We start from the raw sequence: 19,414 nt of genomic DNA on the forward strand, positions 1-19,414 counted from the left end.
AAAAATAAATAAATCATTGCACTTTTTCCTCTCCCCCCCATGACGCATTCAGCACATCAAACAAAAGCAGAGACTCAAATCACAAAGTTCCATAGGCGGCGACAGCACTCAGAATATGCTGCATGCACATCAAGGTAACAAACTTCTAACGGCTTCAAACATCTTCGCTGTCTGCTGATTCTCAACATCAGTTAAAAAAAGCACTTGACACAAACTTGCTGCTAAGACACAGAGGCAAAAAAAAGTATCCAAACAGCATGACCAACTCAATCGCACAAGTACAGCACACTCCCACATGTGCATAACTTTACGCATGAGTTCCCGCTCACGTGCCAGATCGCTCACCCACACGTGATCCCGAGCTGATGAGGAATACCTAATTAAAACTCTGGATAGTTCCAAGTCATTTGCTGTCACTTTCTGTAGAATTAGCACAGGAAAAAAAAAAAAAGAAAAACATTTTTTTTTTTTTCTTTTTAAATTACAGCAAATCTGTGATGAGCTCTGAGAGTTGAAGGCAATTTAGTCCCATGAATCCAGCCTGAAAACTATAGGGATCAGCAAATCATCTGTTTCCACATGCCGACTTCTCCTGTGCACTAGTCGCTTTTGGCTTAACTATCTGCTCATGCACAATATGAGCTCTTCAAAGCAGAACACTGACGATTACCAGGGCCATAAGGGAGACGTCATGCATCATTTAGTTCAGACTAATTGAACTGTCAGTCTGTGACGAGACCAGACATGGACACACATTTTTCACATCACTGTAAGTTACTCATCTTTTAAATATCTGCACAACCCTCACTCTGACTGCAGTTTCCACATTTTCCATTTTACAAGATATATTTTCAATTTCCAAGATGCCATGTGAGGGATTTTGTCATGAACACACTGCTGTGAAATTAGTTGTGATTACTAATTCTGATGCAGGAAAATAAATAAATTAATGAAAATAAAAATCTGTTTTGTGCAATCGATTTCATGGATTGATTTTTGCACAAAATTATACGATGGCAATAGTATAAAACTGGTAATTTCATACCAAAAGGTGTTGGTAATTTTATACCATTCCTATTGTGTTGGAAAGACGCACTGATGATTATTACAACTCGGAGCATTAAGTCGACTACTAACGACATGATGATACAATGCAGCTCGGAAGTGTATTAAACAGCAGAACATAGTTGGACGAGGCCAAGCTTACATTTTGTTTGTGTGTGTGTGTGTGTGTGTGGTAACGTCACAAAATGCAGAACATTTTCGTGAGGCTATCAAATTTCACTTTTTTTTTTAACCCTAACCCTCTGCCCTGTGTCACCCCACATTTTGAGATACTATTAATTTTTTGATACCGTCATGAAAATGTTCATGATACTGTCACAAATTAACAGATAAAATTACTTTTTATGATGCCACCACAAACTTGCCGTGAGATCGGGTAGAGTTGGACATGTATAGCCGCTCTGTGAAGGATAAGCAGGAAGTGTAGTACAGAGCTCCGTTGTGAGAGAGGAATTAAAAAAAAAATCACTAAGTGCACAAAAGATGCACATATTTTCCATGTTTTGTTTGTTCCTCTGCTCGATAAGTGTCATTGTGCCAAGTTGACAAGTGTGTTCAGAAACGTCAGCTACAAAGTGACACCCTCCGTGACAGACATTATTATTGAGTGTTGATGTGGATAATAACTAACACCAAAATGTATTTTTGTTTGTTCAGAGGGAAAGGTGAACATTCCCTTGTAAAATGAGACAATACTTTTTTTAGATACATGGGCTACGATACGAGTCATTTGTGATATTTTTTTTATTGTGGAGGGATTCAATTCAACGAAGTTTGAATTAGTGCAACATTATTCAATATGGTAATTCTTTGTGAAATAAAGACATACAGTACATTTTCCATCACGAATGAATATTTAATGAAAATGGAGGGACCTTCCTCAGGTTTTTGTCAGTGTGTTGTAGCACAGTGGCACTGCCTGTGGTCGACTTTGTTCACCAGTGGGGGGCAGCACCACAACAGCAACAGAAACTGCAGCATAGAAGAAGCCCAGAAGAAAACAGCATTGTATTACTTTCCCATTGGGAACCAATATGATGGTATTAAACTGTAAACCAAATCTGAAGCTCACACAGGTACATTTAGGGAATAACCCCCTTGTGTCTGATGATTTGTGGACGTTCATTTTGGTTATAGCATCGTAAATTGAGTTTCACCGGCGACGCGTTAGCGGAGCCAGTAAAGCAGATATTTGTAACCGTAATCCAGCATGAATGTCCACAAATTATCAGACACAAGGGGGTTATTCCCATTCTAATCCAAATCCGTCGTTTGCATGGTTTATTTTTCTGAAGGTAATTCGGTCATCGAGGCTTACCGTCGAGGCAGCGTCACTCTAACAGCGGTCAGGGCAAGGAGTAATCTATCAAATGTGAAAATCCAACAAATCCATCAAATGTGAAACAGTACAATACTTTCATATTGTATCTTAAATTCACTCATTTTGGCATCGTCGTCGGTACGTGACTTTCTCTCGCTCTCAGCTAACAGCGACATCTGCGTAGCAGCGCGCGGCCGGTCAGGGTGCAGAGTAATACATTAAAGGTGAAACGGTTGAATATTTTGCGACCTTACACTCGATATTATACGGTCTGAAATCTCACACAATTAACCAATTAGATTTGTGGAAACAATATCATTGGATTGGAATTATCGGTTATACCGCCTGCTAATATTGATTTTCACTTTACCTCTCAAAGTTACATACATGTTCATGCGACCAGAATCAACACTGGCTGCAGAACCAGTGCTCAAACTGTTGCATTGAGGTCTCATCTCAGCAAGACGCACCTTCGTGACACAGGTGCTTCATCTGTATGATCCTGCCACGTGTGTTCTTATCACATCAGTATGTTGTGAGTGGCTGGCTTTAGAGCAAATCCAGCAGTGATTTCCTTTAAATTACAGTCTATTATAAACAGTCTTGTGCTGGAATTAAACATGAAGTATAGCACTGCGCCTAAAAATGAAGTTTTATATGCACCCTCACTGTTTGTACCGCATTATATTCTGCAGTGGAGTGGAACAATCCATCACTGTTTCATAAATTAGTCTGTAAGAGTGCTCAGTGAGGAATGACAAGTTCTTCCCAAACTGGTGCATTTAGTATTTTGACCATTCAGCCTCTCATCGTCATTCTCTCCTCACTTCCTCTCATCTGAATTACTTTTCTTTCCCCTGTTGTTCATCTATGTGCTCCCCACCCCCACAACACCCACTCACCAAGTGTGAGCCACTCCACTAGTGACTCCACGCCGACAGTCCTCAGTAGCTCTAGTATGTTCTCCTCTTCAACACTGCGTCTCTTGCTTCAAAGCTCCTCAGAAGCTTCTTTTCCTGCTCCTGCTAATCAGCCGCTCTCGAGCTCTTCTTTTACGACTGTTGACCTTTAGCTAGAACACTTAGCGGCTTGAGTCACAACCAAACACACACTGAAGTGGGACAGGATAAGGACCTGGGAATCTGATGAGGAGATGATGGTGGTGTCACTGACTGGATGTATTTGTGTGCACTCATCGTTCAGAGGAGCATTTGTCCTTAAAGAGGCATTAAACCGTGTGAGGATATTTTTGTAGATTTTTACGATGATCAAGTTATTTCTTGACAATTAGTTACGAGGGTAGATCGAAAAGTTCTCGGCCTGACCTAGAAGGCAGGGCAGCATCTCCAAATCTATGATGCAGTTGTAAACTATTATGCCTTGTATGGTTATGCACTAACATTCATGCGTCTGTCTTTATTTATTTTTAGGTGAGGCTCTTTGAAAGTCTTCAGATCTAGTGAAGATCCAAAAATGGACACAAAAGAAGCTTGTGTGGTGATGAAATATCTGCATAAAAAGGGCATGACACCCAAGGCAATCCATGATGACATGGATTGCCATTGCCATTGAGTTGGATGATGTCATTAAGGCTGTAGAGTCCTACCTAAAGGACCAAAATTAAGCCTTCTACCATGAAGGCATCTGAATGTTGGAGCACCGCTGGACAAAGTGCATTGAGGTGAAGGGGGACTATGTTGAAAAATAACCAGGAACTAGGAGTATCCTGACAACCCTTCTTGGTGAGGACAAGAACTTTTCGATCTACCCTCGTAAACAGCATAGGACAATGGTAGGATGAGGTTTTAATTATCCCATTTAACAGGATCAAATTTTGCAACCGGAATGAATTCACTGTCTGTCTGGGTGGTTGCCATCCAGGACTGGTGGGTGAGTGGTGTCTTTGATGCAGTGAAGCGCAGCACAAGCCCATACTCTCAGACCTGACTTGACTTGAAATTATACAACTTATAGATTCAACAATATAATGGAAACATTCTTCAGACATTTTGGTTCCTGTTGATATGACAGCATTACCATGACACACACCATCACCAGCCTCAACTGACTGATACAAGGTAGGCTAGTAAATTCTGAATCTGCCATCTGACACAGATTGAGTTCAGTCTTGAGTCTCCCATCTGCCTTTTTTAATTTATTTTTTTAATATAACCTTTATTTAACCAGGTTCATCCCATTGAGTTTGAGACCTCTTTTGCAAGGGAGACCTGGACAATTATAAACTTTCAATTCACTTAACCTGTATCTCTTTCAATGTGGGAGGAAACAGATGCTGTGAATACTTATTTACATATGATTTCTCAGTTTTTGTATTTTTAATAAATTTGCAAAAATCTAAAAAAACAAACAAACACTGTCTTTCACATTGTCATTATTGGGGATTGTGTGTAGAATTTTGAGGAAAAAAAAGAAATTCTTCAATTTGTGCAAGAAGGCTGTAACATAACAAAATGGGGAAGAAGCGAAGCGCTGTGAATACTTTCCAGATCCACTGTATGATATGGTTGGCACTAGAAAGAATGAATGTATCAGTCTGAACTTTAAAAGTGTGTGGCCTTTGGGTTTTTTAAGATTTAAGTCTATAAAATAATTTTTTTTCGCACCACTATAATTTTATATATTAGTCTTTAAATAGGATATTCATAATATGACATTGCCAATATGATGTAAATTTGTATTGTCTGGAAGAAATAAGATTATAAGGAAAACATTCAAACAGACAGCCCATACAGTCTATGATAACAAACCAGAGCATGGGTCATTGATCATGTGGGGACTTCACCTGACATGTGCGAGGGATGCTGGGAAGCACACTGTGACAACCAAGTAGAGAGGCACAGTGATTACTTGAACAAAACAATCCAATATGGCAGCAAATGCTCCGAAACATCTTAATAAGGATACTACAGTCTGTTAATATGGACAGCATTTGGTTGCCAGTTTACAAAAAAAATCAATCTGGTGCATCCAATTCCAGCATTACTTGCTTTATCTGATTAGCATCTTTATTGTAATTAATCAAATGCCAGCCAACAGCCCCTTCACACATAGTGCAAGTTTGGTCTATTTGCGCACAAAGTGCACATGAATCGTGTGCAAAATATGTAAAATTGCAGCTGCCTCATACACCTGTTGCTACAACTATTTGCACACACCAGCAGCTGAAAGACAGAGTGTGCACTGTGCAAGCCCATCGAACCCTCTAGCTGCAGGTGTCGGCCAAATTCCAGCTGACACACATGAACATCTAACATCACTCACATGGCACTTAGAAAATGTGTGGCCATTCACACTGTTAACATGACAACAGTCAGCAGACAACCACTGTCATGCTGGCCGTGAAATTTGTCTAAGTGCCCCACGAGTGTGGCTTTGGGATGTGCGCTGATCTGACAGGAGGTGTGGCCATCAACAGAAGTGGCTGTGGAGCTCTATCATTCTGGACATCCCAGCTGGACAACACGTACTGTGTTTGGACAGACATGGACTAACAACTGCCCACTGTGACTTAAGTGTGTCTGCTTGCTGTCATCACATGGACATAAATAAAAACATATATCACTGTGGGGATGGGCTGCAGCGTGCATGCATGCGCTCACTGCAGCCCATTGACAGGCTGACCCCAGGTTCAAATGGACGGTCAGATCATAACACACAGCGGGTGATCTGAATATCACGTCACATACGTGAACTCTGTTCCACATGATGCGGTGTCAGTCCTGCAGTGTGCCGGCTGGACAAGCGCCAGCAGATGTGGACATGATGAGACGAGTGAACTGCTTCTCATTCATGCCATTTCATGACTGTATGTCTGTGACCGTGGGTCATCTACAGAGGAACAGACAGATCATATTTGTATTGCCCGCTTGATAAATGTCATGTTTTTATATGGTGTGTGGTTTTATTTTTTTCAAATACGACCATGTCTTTCCTGATATCAAGCAGTTTGCTGCTCCTCTCACAGGCCAGCGATAGTAGCTTAGTGGAAATGTTTCTGACTGGCAACCACAGTTTTTGGAAAGTGTCGGTTTGAATCCCGTGGGTGACATGTATTTTTTTATTTGCTCACACTGTTCCCGTGTATACGAAACCATTGCAACATGTATTTTTTTTTTTTTTTTTTTTTACTTATTTTTTGTGCAGCTTCTGGCATTGTGTTCCCACGTGCATGAACCTTCACACCGGCATTGTGCACGCCTGCTTGTCAGCGCTATGTTTTGTGGTGTGCTCAAACGAGCTCTACCGCTGTGAGCCGCCCTGAGTTGTACGTATTCACAATATGTGTGAAGGGGCTCTAAGGGAGGTTCACCCATGTGCCTTCAGCAGGAGCACTGCGGTGCATTTGGAAAAAAAAAATCAAAGGTTGACCTATTGACGTTTACATGAAATATGCACAAATACTGACTAATTAGAAAGTCAGAAATGAGTTTGTTTTCGAAATTTAACATTGCACTCAACACCTTACACTTTGACACTGACGGGTCACCATTTTTAATAAAAACCTCAGCTTTTCAGGTCATGTTTTTCTGACAGTATTTCTGCAGTTTCATTGAACAAAATGTTGAAACACTGAACTTATTATTGGCTTACACAGCTGTAGTTCTGTATAACTGTATTTTTTGAGACATGTACAGATCATCTCAAAGTTTTTTTTTATTGAGGATTTATTTCATTCATTTAAAAGAAAAACAGAAAAGCAAAATTAACAAAACATTACAAACCATTGAACGAAAAGGAGCAGTTTGGAAGAACAAGTCTTATATAGTTTTGAGGAAACCAATTTTGTGAAACCATTTATGTTTAGCAAATACTTTGAGAACAGAAGTCATTTTAACAAAGTAAAATGTTGTTTCTACAGCATGTGTTTCTTACACTTTTAGCAACACCTTTGAGGTCAGATCATGTTGTTCCTCATTAGGTTGGAGAGCACTTTAGGTTCAAGTCAATGGCACAAAGACACAGTGACATACAAGTTGTAGTCAGGAACCCCTTTTCTTTTTCCTCAATTTGCAATCAGCCTGCTTTACCACATGAGCTAAGATTGAAGATGAAGATGAAGAGTACAGCTTATTTGTATAAACTACACTGAACAAAAATATAAATGCACACTTTTGTTGTTACTCCCATTTTTCTTGACCTGAACTAAAAGATCTAAAACAATTTCTATATACACAAAAGACCTAGTTTACGCAAATATTGTCACAAATCTGTCTAAATCTCTGTTAGTGAGCACTTCTCCTTTGCTGAGATCCAAACTACCTCACAGGTGCGGCATAACAAGATCCTGATTAGACAGCATGATTATTGCATAGGTGTGCCTTAGGCTGGCCGCAATAAAAGGCCACTCTGAGCTTTGTTCTGATTTTGGTGTCATACAAATAAAGCAAATTGAAATTGAATTGGAATTAAAAATTATGTTATTTGGACACATTCTGATCATGTGCAACCAATAAGCATAGTGAGATGAGAAAAAAAAAATCCACTTAAATTCCTGCTGTTTATGATGCAGAAAATAATGTTTGCTTGTGATGACCTTTGAATTGAGCCAAGTGTGAAGAGGCTTCAGGAGGGCACAGTGAAATAAAAAATATGCACAAACATGTTAGTGTGCAAAAAAAGTAAAATCAATGGAACTTTAAGAAAACATTTCGCTGTTGAAAACAGTTGAAATCTTGCTGCTTTTGAATATCGAACTTCCAGATTGTGAAGCATTTTGTTCCTGTTTGAGTGTAGCGAGAAAATGTACACACTCGCACGCACAGCATGTAGACAGTTACGACAGCAGCATGTGCGCAGCGTGATCCTTCACTCTCTGTTTCTGCACTCCATCTCTCTCTCTGCATCCATCTTTCTTTCTCTCTTGAAAACACATACGACTGTCACACACTATAAAGACTTACCCAGTGAATCCAGTCATTATACAAGACCAACTGCAAGCACAGCGGCGACAGCGAGCAGCAGTGCAGCGAGCTAACAGGCCGAGGCCCTGGCGCACATGAATCATTGATCAGTGTGACAGTGAGATGACTGCCAGAGGTAATAGGACGAAACTGCGATGAGGGGGTTCTGCACTGTAGCCTCACTGTCGGCAACCCCGCTGAGATGTGCGAGGAGGAAGTAGCAGTCTGAAGAGAACAGTGCCAGTATGTGATGGGGGGTGGAGATACAGACACTTCAGTGGAAACAAAAGTAGAAATACGTCATGCAGACTTAACAGGTTCACCTTAACGAAGTCAGATCATACAACTTCTCAACAAAGTACGAGGGGCGATTGAGAAGTTTTGAGCCTGACCCTTCTATTATCAGATACCAGGTGTCTTCCAAACATATAATAAAGAAAATAAACCTGGTCTATGCTTACATTGTACTATACATTCCCAGCCAGAACATGTTTATATCATCACAGCATGACTTTTGTTTTGAGAAATAGCATGGTCCCACACAGGGATTCCAGGTCTCTCTAACAAAACCAGCCAAATAGCCAATCAAAACTGGCCCAACAGCCCAACTCAATAGTGATGCAGCTTAGCTAAAATTTCATTTGTGATAAAAGCATGGCACACATATTCTAAATTAACTAATGTTTATTTTCAGATATGGAGACATCCTGGAGCTGACCTCTAATGAGCTACAGGGGTCAATGAAGGATTACACAGGGTTCAAAATTTAAAAATGCTCCAATCATATCGAAAACTATACCACATTATTTGTCTGACCATAATGATTCCAAAAAGGTATAGTTTGGACTATCTATGACTGAATTCCGTGGAGTTATAGGGTAAAAACAGCAAAAAATAGTGACAAAGGTCAGTTTCAGTTTGTACAGGGGTCAAAAGTTAAAGTTGCTACAATTTTGGTAAAACAAATGATGCAAATTATTGGTTGAGTTAATAGCATTTAAAAAAGAAATAGTTTGCGCCATCTGTCATGCTTAGTTATCATGTTACGTGGTAACATATGTAATACGTCATAGAATCCAATGGACATCGACCTTGTTTGACCTTTACTTTGGAGACCGAGCAGTCAACACAGTCAAAACTGTTCCATTTATTAATCCTTTAATTTCAACCAATATTTTGCACCACTTTTTACCAAAAGGAGCAACTTTAACTTTTGACCCCGTACAAAGTGAAACTGACCTTTGTCACCATTTTTGCCATTTTTACCTCGTAACTCCAGAACATTCAGTCACAGATAGTCCAAACTATACCTTTTTGGAATCCTTATAAGCAGACAAATAATGCGGTATAGTTTTCAACATGATTGGAGCATTTTTATATTCTGACCCCTGTGTAACTCTTTATTGATCCCTGTAGCTCATTAGAGGTCAGCTCCAGGATGTCTCCATATCTGAAATATGGAGACATATTTCAGATACATAATTATTGTATGGCCTTGCCTTACAATATAAAGCGCCTTGGGGCAACTGTTTGTTGTGATTTGGCGCTATATAAAAAAATTGATTGATTGATTGTAGCTCATTAGAGGTCAGCTCCAGGATGTCTCCTTATCTGAAAATAGACATTAATTAATTTAGAATATGTGTGCCAAATTCCATGCTTTTATCACACAATGAATAATTGTTTTGCTATGCCGCTGCACTACAAAACCAGGTCAATACCAGAACGAAAAAAAAAGTTGAATGTACTCATAGGCAGCAGTATAATTCAAAGTAGATCAATTCTGTGGAAAACTGAACCTGGCAACACGGCTTCCACACCAAAATAGTGTAATTTCAAAAATTGCTGAGTTTGTAGCTTGACGGGCTCTTACATCCTGAATTTGATAAATTATGCTGTAGAGGATTGATCAATCAATGATGCTGCATGCATGACCAGATTGTTGAGGAGGCAGCAAATGATAAGGACATAGTCTGTGGTTTTGCTCACCAACAAAGATGCATATTCAATTATGCGAGAAACCAGCCGTTTTTTTAACCCAAGTCTTTTTAAATGCATTATTAGTTGTAATTGTTAAATTGGATGGTCACGTTAGTGATGTGATGTTCAAAATCTGTGCTCCGGTACAGTTCACAACAACACTACATGTGTACTACATCAGAGTCCAACTGGACCGTGCCCCACACCACCTCTGCAATTTGGCCTGCAACACTTCCAAAAAAAGTTGCGATGCTGAAGCATTTATCACTTTGCCATGTTGCCATTCTTTCTCATGACACTTAAAAACATTTCAGCTTTGAGGACATCAAGCAGTGAAATGTTTCAGGCCTTATTTTGTCCCATTCTTCCTGCAAACACATTTTTAGGTGTGCAGCAGTACAGGGTCTTCATTTTCTTTTTAGTTTAAAAACTCTTCACACATTCTCTATTAAGAAGAGGTCAGGACTGTCAGTAGGCCAGTTCAGTACACATAACCGAATACTCTGCAGTCACACCTTTGTAATGTATGAAGAATGTGGTTTTAAATTATCTTGTTGTAACATGAATTGATGTCCCTGGGAAAGATGTTGCCTTTAAGACAGCATATGCTGCACTTAAATCTCAATGTACTTTTCTGCATTAATGGTGCCATTATAGAAGCATAAATTACCTTTGCCAAGGGAACTAACACACTGGCTTACCATGACAGACCTTGGCTTTTGGACTGGTTGCTGGAAATACTTTGGATGTTCCTTGTTGTCTTTGTTCTGGGCACAGCACACTGTGTCCATTTGTTCCAAAAAAAACAATGTGTACAACTGGATCATCTGACTTACAAGACATGTTTCCACTGTATGGTGCTCCAACACAGATACATCCCCTCTGAACATGGTTAACATAAGGGTTCTTTATTGCACAGTAAAGTTTTAAGGGGCAATTATGAATGAAACTTTGAATTGTAGTCCTTGACAAAAGTTTCCCAAAGTAATACCACACCCGTGCTTATATCAGCTATTGATGAATGATGGTTCTTGATGCAGTGTTGTCTGAGTGATTGGAGATCATAGGTTTTCAGTTTGAGCTTGTGCCCTTGCCCTGTTATGCACTTAAATGCACTGGTTTCACCAAACCCTACACACAGTGTAGTTTAAATAAAACAAAACAAAAAGTCAGGTCTGGGATCATGCACTGATGCATAGGACACTGAATCACTACACTATGGATGTCCAGTTGACAAACACCCCGGCAGACAGGTGGTCCACCCACTATCTCCTGCAAGTAGTAATGTGTCTGCTGAATCCAGGTGATATATATATACAGTAGTGTTCAGAATAATAGTAGTGCTATGTGACTAAAAAGATTAATCCAGGTTTTGAGTATATTTCTTATTATTACATGGGAAACAAGGTACCAGTAGATTCAGCAGATTCTCACAAATCCAACAAGACCAAACATTCATGATATGTACACTCTTAAGGCTATGAATTTGGGCTATTAGTAAAAAAAAAAAGTAGAAAAGGGGGTGTTCACAATAATAGTAGTGTGGCATTCAGTCAGTGAGTTCATTAATTTTGTGGAACAAACAGGTGTGAATCAGGTGTCCCCTATGTAAGGATAAGCCAGCACCTGTTGAACATGCTTTTCTCTTTGAAAGCCTGAGGAGAATGGGACGTCCAAGACATTGTTCAGAAGAACAGCGTAGTTTGATTAAAAAGTTGATTGGAGAGGGGAAAACTTATACGCAGGTGCAAAAAATTATAGACTGTTCATCTACAATGATCTCCAATGCTTTAAAATGGACAAAAAAACAAAACAAAACAGAGACACGTGGAAGAAAACGGAAAACAACCATCAAAATGGATAGAAGAATAACCAGAATGGCAAAGGCTCACCCATTGATCAGCCCCAGGATGATCAAAGACAGTCTGGAGTTACCTGTAAGTGCTGTGACAGTTAGAAGACGCCTGTGTGTGTAATATTAATATTAATATTATAATTTTAATATTATATTTATGTAGGAGGTGTCATGTACTGTGTTTTGTCTGGTTTACTGCCATGGTTAGTTTAGGTCTTCATTTCATTTCTGTTCTGTTTGGGTTTTGTTTTTATTGTTTGCTTAGTTTAGATTTTGAATTGTGTTGTCTATGTGATTTCTCCGGTTGGGTGTTTCCTGCTTGGGCTTTATCATCCCTATTTCTCTTGTCTGTCTCTCTTGGACCTTGGTGGGGGGTGTTACACACTGTTTTGGTCACACCCTGTTCTGGATCTTTCCACATGTTTCCAATCTGCAGCTCATTACTAGGTATATTTAAGCTTCACTGGTTGCACTGGTTATTCGCTTGATCGTTGCACCTTGTGCCTTCCCTTCTAGCTCTGTTTCATTGTGTTTTCAAGTCCTGTTGCCACGTTGTGTTTTGACCACCTGCCTGTCTATACCGACCACCCCTTTTGCCTGATGATTTTGATCTGTTTGCTTCTGTTGGACTGCCTCTCTGTGTACCAGACCCCACTGATTTATTCAGTAAATGCCTCTTTGAACAAGAGCTACTGTGTCGAGTCCCGCATTTGTCTCCAGCCTTCTCTCTTCGACAAATCTGATAGGAGGTGATGGTCTAGTGATTAAGCGTTGGGCTTGAGACCAGAGGATCCTCAGTTCAAATCCCAGCCTGACCGGAAAATCACTAAGGGTCTTTCGGCAAGGTCTTTAATCCCCTACTTGCTCCCGGTGTGTATTGAGTAGCTTGTATGGTGGCACCCTTACAACGGGGTGAATATTGAGGCATTATTGTAAAGCGCTTTGAGCGTCTGATGCAGATGGAAAAGCGCTATATAAATGCAGTCCATAAATTCCTGCAGATTCCTTGAATCATTTAATGATTTTTTTTTTTCTTTTTTGCACTGTCGAGGCAGACATATCCCTTGCAGTCTTTCTTTGAGAAACATTGTTTTTGGAAATTTCAGTAATTTTTTTCATGCATTTGCTAACAAATTTATCCTTTGCAATCTTTGGTCCTCAAAGATGCAGCTTTTCATAGGTATCACAATGACTTGGTAACATTACAGATTTGAAATAAATCATAATTAATTAATTAATTGATGAAGTTTTTCAACCACATTACAAGCCCTAATTTGCCCTGTCCAAACTTTTTTGGGAATGTGCTGCATGCCTAAAATTCATGAATGGTTGGATATTAACAAACGAAACAAAACATGAAAAGTGAAACAGTTAAACAGACGACATGGAAAATGTTAGAATCACTGTGTTTTTTTTTTTTTGTATTTTCCAGATTGTACCAATGTTTTCAGATTTAGGGATGTAGACCAGGTTTTTGTTCCAAATATGTGATTCAGGCTGTGTGTTTGTGTCCTTCAGCTGTATTGTCTCAGTCCGCTCAGCTGTAAATGGGTACTGGCCTCGTCCAGGGAAGTGACCTGCGCTGAACTGTCCTGATCAGGGGAGTCATAGACTCTCATCTATTTCATGCTACAGTATCCAGGGATAAGCATCAGCCAGATGGGCCTCAGGGCCTCTATAGGACTTAGTTAATCTATATCAATTGCCATTGCAATAGTATTAGTTTCTAAACAAGAACTTTGTGTGCATTGTGTGAGATAACTTGCAGTCCAAATTCCAATTCACCAAATTACAAATGACCTTCATAGGAGTAAAAAAAAACAAAAAAAAAACTCTTGCCTTGCTGCCGAAGACAAGAAAAGTGTCTTGGCATTTCTGGTTTGGGACAATCCACTAAGGTGAGTGATGACAACCTATTTCACTGAAACTTCCTGCAATCGGTCCAGACGTTGGAGTGTTCTACAAGAAATGTTTTTGCACTGTAGAAGTGGACCATGGCACAATTTGATCTGACCCAAATTTGCCTCTTTGCTGTGGCAAAAATCTTCAGTCTGGCCCAGGCTGTACTTCATAGCAGCTTTCACACCTCTCAGAATTTGGTGCTCCAGTATTTCCTCTGAGTGAATGTAGTAATAGTATTATTAAAGTTATATGTTATCACTGTCAGCAGTGTGCCATGGTTACTGAGGTAGCATGCTAGTCATATTTTGTTATACCCAAGCCAGCCATTATGAAAACCACCATCCAGTCCACAAAAACATTATTTTTAATTAAACACACAAAAGAAAATCAAACTCTTAAGCCTCGTTCACACATAGACGGTAAGAGCTCCCGGAAGCGTCCCGGAAGAGTTTTTGGCCGTCTTAAGGATCAAACACCGTTGTTAACGCCGGCACTAGGGGGCGTGGCTTAGTTCCGGCTTTACCGGGAATCGTCGAAAAAATTATTCAACATGTCAAATAATTGTGGGAGCTCTCCCGGAGAATTCGCGTGACGACAGAGACAACGGCGTTTGCTACTTTTTAACACAAAACAGCACTGTTAAAACAAGGAAGAAAACTGAAAGGGACAAACGTATTCATCAATGAACATCTCACCAAACGGAATGCCGATATCGCCAGGAAAGCACGCTTCTTGAAGAAACAGGGAAAAATCCAGCACACATGGACTTCAAACTGTAAAATATTCATCAAACTGAACGGATCACCAGAACAAGCAAAAGTCATGGCAATAAGGAACATCGAGGAGCTGGACAAATATGAACAATAGTGTTTCTTAAAGCGAGGATCTGGACAAATATGACCAATAAGGTATGAGGACACAAACACATCACAACACCATGACACAGACCAGAGGAACCTATTCATCTACTACCTATTCATCTACATCTGGAGACAAGAAGGATATAACTCAAAGGATTGCTGATCATGGAAAAGTAGAACTGAGAACATTTAAATACACAGACCACAATGTACTGGACTTGGAGCACGATATAGACCCGGACAATAATTTCTTCTCAAATATCAATGACAGTTGTTGCTATTATACAGATGAACAGTTTAATCGGATCATTAGAACGGATAACAAATTATCAATAATCCATTTCAACAGCAGAAGTCTATATGCAAACTTTAACAACATTAAAGAATATTTAAGTCAGTTTAAAAAAATATTTAACATAATTGCTATATCAGAAACATGGATCAATGAAGATAAAGGAATGGATTTTGAACTGGATGGATATGAATTTAATTGTGTAAACAGAAAAAATAAGAGTGGAGGAGGAGTGGCTGTGTATGTGGATAAGAACATGGATTATAAAATAGTAGACAATATGACAACTGTGGTTGATAACTTATTAGAATGTATAACTATTGAAATATGTGAAGAAAAAAGCAAAAATGTATTAGTCAGCTGTATATATAGAGCACCAAGATCTAGTATTGAAACATTCACTGACTGTATGGGAAAAATGTTCTCAAAAACTAATAAAAAAACTGTGTTCATTTGTGGTGACTTAAATATTGATCTGCTCAATCCAAATAAGCATAAAATAACAGATGAATTTATCAGTATAATGTACAGTATGAGTTTATATCCAAAAATCACCAGGCCAAGCAGAATTACATCCCATAGTTCTACCTTAATTGATAATATATTCAGCAATGATATTGAGAATAACACTGTGAGTGGATTATTAATCAATGACATTAGTGATCATCTACCAGTTTTCATCGTTTATAATAGAAACCATCGGCGGAATCAGCCAGAGGAGAAAATAAAATACAGGCGAGTGCGGACAGAGGAAAACATGAACACACTAAAGAAGGATTTACAGGAGCAAAACTGGGAAAAGGTATACAGTGAAAGTGATGTTGATAGTGCATATGAAACTTTTTTACAAATATTTACATCATTATATGATAAAAATTGTCCAATTAAACAAGACTACAGAAAACAAAAAATCCAAGCTCGACCATGGATGACGAAAGGGTTACGAAATACATGTAATAAGAAAAATACACTGTATAGAGAATTCATAAAACTAAAGACTAAAGAGGCAGAAAATAGATATAAGAAATACAAAAATAGATTAACTAATATTATACGGGTATGTAGGAAGGAATATTATAGTAACATATTATATAATAACAAAAACAATATTAAAGGAATATGGGATATATTAAATAGCATTATCAAAAATGGTAATAAAAAACAGTTACCCTCAGTATTTCATTGATAATAATGTCAAGAAGGAAAATAAGGATGAGGTAGTCAACGGTTTTAATAATTTTTTTGTAAATATTGGACCAAGCTTGGCAGAAAAAATTCCCGATTCCCAATCTGAGGATTGGGATAATAATCTTATAGAAAGAAATCCCTGTTCAATGTTCCTCACAGCAGTGGATGGAAATGAAATTATAGACATTGTAAATAATTGTAAATATAAAACATCTACCGATTTAAATGAAATTGATATGGTGGTGGTAAAACAGGTCATTGAATGGATTGTAGAACCATTAACATACATCTGTAACTTATCATTTCAAACCGGTAAATTTCCCAATCAAATGAAAATAGCTAAGGTTGTGCCACTGTATAAGACTGGGGATAGACACCACTTCACAAATTATAGACCTGTTTCTTTGCTTCCACAATTTTCCAAATTATTAGAAAAGTTATTCAATAATAGATTAGACAAATTCATAAATAAACATAAATTACTTACTGATAGTCAATATGGATTCAGAGCACATAGTTCAACATCACTTGCATTAATAGAATCAGTTGAGGAGATTACAAACGCCATAGACCACAAATTACATTCAGTTGGAATATTTATAGACCTTAAAAAGGCTTTTGATACAATTAATCATGACATATTAATCAATAAACTTGAACAGTATGGGATTAGGGGGTTGGTGTTGCACTGGGTGAGAAGCTACTTAAGTAACAGAAAACAGTTTGTGAAGTTGGGGGAATATACATCATCATGCTTGGACAATGCTTGTGGCGTCCCACAGGGGTCAGTATTGGGTCCAAAACTGTTTCTAATTTATATAAATGATATTGTCAATGTTTCCAAAATATTAAAATTAGTATTATTTGCAGATGACACAAGCATTTTTTGTTCAGGGGGGGATTTGCAGGAGTTACTGAGGAGGATCAGTATAGAAATGGGAAAATTGAAAATATGGTTTGACAGAAACAAATTATCATTAAACTTAAGTAAAACAAAATACATGTTATTTGGCTATTGTAATACAGACATACAGGTTCAGTTACAAGTCGAGGGGGTAGATATTGAAAGGGTACATGAAAATAAGTTTCTGGGGGTGATAATAGATGATAAGATAAACTGGAAGACTCATATAAAACATATACAAAGTAAACTGTCAAGAAGCATTTCAGTTCTAAACAAAGCGAAACACATTCTGGACCACAACTCACTCCGCATTCTTTACTGCTCACTGGTTTTACCATATTTACAGTACTGTGCAGAGGTATGGGGTAATACTTATAAAGGTACAACACAATCACTATCAGTAATGCAGAAAAGAGCTATAAGAATTATTCATAATACTGGCTATAGAGATCATACAAATCCACTATTTTTACAATCCAAATTCTTAAAATTCACAGTCTTGGTTCATTTTCAAACAGTACAAATTGTGTATAAAGCAATAAACAATTTACTTCCAGCAAATATTAAAAATATGTTTTTTAACAGATCAGGGGATTACAGTCTGAGGGGGAAATTTAATTTAAAGCATCAGTGGGCACGAACAACATTAAAAGGTTTCTGTATTTCTGTCTGTGGGGTGAGGATGTGGAACAGATTGGGAGTGGGGCTCAAGCAATGTCCAAGCATGAACCAGTTCAAACAGCGGTACAAAAATATGTTTTTTTCTGGGTATAGGGAGGAGGAAGGGTAATGAGGGTTAGGGTGTTTTTGTTTTTTGCTTCGGCTTGTAAATATATGGTATTTTGTATGTAAGTAGGTATGTGTAGGTGTATATTTATGTTTGTGTATATATATGTGTATATATGTATATGTGTATATATGTGTATGTATATGTGTATGTATGTTGATGTGTGTATGTATATATATATATGTGTATGTGTATGTATATGTATATATATATATATATATTGATATCGGTTTAGGTGTGTAGGAATCTATGTGTATATGTGGCAAAGGGTATTACTGGTTGTGGGGAAGAAGGGGTAGGGATAAATAAGCTGATGCTTCACCCTACCCCTTTTCGGACATGTTGGGTACACAGTAGGAACTTTTTTGTTGTTGTCTTTACTGATCTATCTTGTAATTGTTGTTGTATCAAATGTTCGAAATAAACAGTTTTCATTCATTCATTCATTCATTCATTCATTCATTCATCGCCGTTTCATCCTGCCCCTTCCTGTAGTGCCGCAGTTTACACCGCCGTAATTGGCGGCCGGTGTTGTATCCCTAATCAACGGCGTGTAAAACGGCGATAGAGCCCACATCGGCGTCCTCAAGGGCATTTTAACCGGCAACAGAGGCAGACAAAACGGCGGCGCTAGCAGACAGTACGCCCTTCTAGATGCTACCTCCCGGTTAACGGCGTTCCAAACGGCCGATAGGCGGCGGTCAGTATAAAAACGCTAGCGCGCTGCATGCAGGCCTCTCACTCGCGGCCAGCTCCAGATATTTTTTCAGAGAAGCTCCAGTATGCCTCCTAAAAGAAAATTGGCAGCAGCAAGGACTTACCAAGAGGTCTGGTTCAGAAGCAGAGGGGAGCCCTGTGGTGGAGGGGGTAAGGAAGGAGAAGAAAAGGCTGATGATGATCCCCCTCCCCCTGAAGTGACAGAGGCATGTATTCCTGCTGCTTCAGCCTATTATACTATGGGGGCGGTGCCTATATGCAAAAGTTCCTGGAGTAACGCAGGATTTGCCTGGATAAAACCAGCGGTACACAGGGCATTATCAGTGGCAGCAGAACACCGCCGTTCTCACGCGTGTCTTAACCTGCGATTGTAAAGGATAGAAATGGGTATTAACCCCCGTTGCCTGACGTGTGCCGGATGCTACGGCGTCAAAACGCTGCTTTATTCGGCGGATTTAGCGGTGTATTATCCGCGTATTTGCGGCTAGTACAGCGGTCAAAACGCCGGCGAAATGCTCCACCCCTTTCCACTGCGAAAACAGCCGGAACTACCGCAAACTTTGGTCTATGTACTACCCGTCGACAAAACCGTCTATGTGTAAACGGGGCTTTAGTCTTAGCA

The 19,414-nt window shown here is 39.0% G+C and overlaps 1 protein-coding gene across 1 annotated transcript in view; it reads right to left on the reverse strand.

Annotated features, from left to right (window-relative positions):
• Positions 1–19,414, reverse strand: part of tenm1 (teneurin transmembrane protein 1) — a 728,712-nt gene that overhangs the window by 383,308 nt on the left and 325,990 nt on the right.

This window comes from Thalassophryne amazonica, chromosome 11, assembly GCF_902500255.1.
Source record: "Thalassophryne amazonica chromosome 11, fThaAma1.1, whole genome shotgun sequence".
NCBI lineage: Eukaryota > Metazoa > Chordata > Actinopteri > Batrachoidiformes > Batrachoididae > Thalassophryne > Thalassophryne amazonica.